This window comes from Meleagris gallopavo, chromosome 4 (assembly GCF_000146605.3).
Source record: "Meleagris gallopavo isolate NT-WF06-2002-E0010 breed Aviagen turkey brand Nicholas breeding stock chromosome 4, Turkey_5.1, whole genome shotgun sequence".
Classification (NCBI taxonomy): Eukaryota; Metazoa; Chordata; class Aves; order Galliformes; family Phasianidae; genus Meleagris; species Meleagris gallopavo.
Genome location: NC_015014.2, coordinates 37,177,851 through 37,178,741, shown reverse-complemented (window position 1 = coordinate 37,178,741; position 891 = coordinate 37,177,851). Strand labels below are relative to the sequence as shown.

The window sequence follows — 891 nt, the reverse complement described above, 5'->3', positions numbered from 1 at the left end:
GTCCCCCCCCGGGGCTCAGGTGCCGCCGGCCCGTGGGACAGTTTCTCCTCCTCCCTCCCCCCCATCCTCCCACCGGGGTCCCTCCGCCCGCTGATGTTCGCACCGTCCCTCGCAATGGCACTTATCGCCGAACGGCACATATTCCTTTGGCGGGCTGTTAGTAAAGAAGGTTAAATTAATTTACATTCTGCTCATTATCTGCCGTTTAAATGACGCGTTTTTATCCCCGAGATTTGGCAGCGAATCTCTTTCCTCAGACCCCACAGTGTTTCGGCGGAGACAACGCTCTTACATTTGTAGTGGATTTTAATCTGATAAGACTCTAATTTGCTTAAGTCTCTTAAATAGGGGGTTTAAAATGATTCTAGCCGTTTTCTTATTGAATTTCCTCTAATTCCCCCAAGATCATAAAGTATATGTGTAAAGTAAATATTTCCTCCCTCCGCACCGGCAGCCGATGACCTATAACTGAGTCAATACGAAGCCGGCTCCGCTCCGCACAATCTGTTTACCGACCCTGTCCCTGCTCCCTCCCCAGCCCTCGCTCCCGCTGTCGGACCCCCCCGGTGCGGACCCGGCCCTGCGTCCTCCGCTCCCACCCGGGGGGGAGGAGGGTGCAGATCCCCAAAAGCTAGGGGGTTTAGGCTCTTCCCCCCTCCTACAGCCCCGCACCCGGCTGGGAGGGGAGCGGGCAGACGGCGTTAGTCGTCATGGCGACCATAAATCACCTAAATCCAAAAATACCCACCTAGAAGCTGAGATGAAGCTTTTATTTCCCAAGCGAAATAATATTTTAGAAGCTGTCAGCCGACCGAAAAACAAGCTCATTGTAGGTACCCAAGCCATATATTAGCGCTAAAGGTTCCAATTAAAATGTCAAAAGTCTTTTTT

At 52.1% G+C, this 891-nt stretch overlaps 1 protein-coding gene across 1 annotated transcript in view; it reads right to left on the bottom strand.

Moving 5' to 3' along the window:
* The window catches only part of PITX2 (paired like homeodomain 2), a 10,074-nt gene that overhangs the window by 4,815 nt on the left and 4,368 nt on the right, over positions 1–891 (bottom strand). The window lies entirely within an intron of this gene.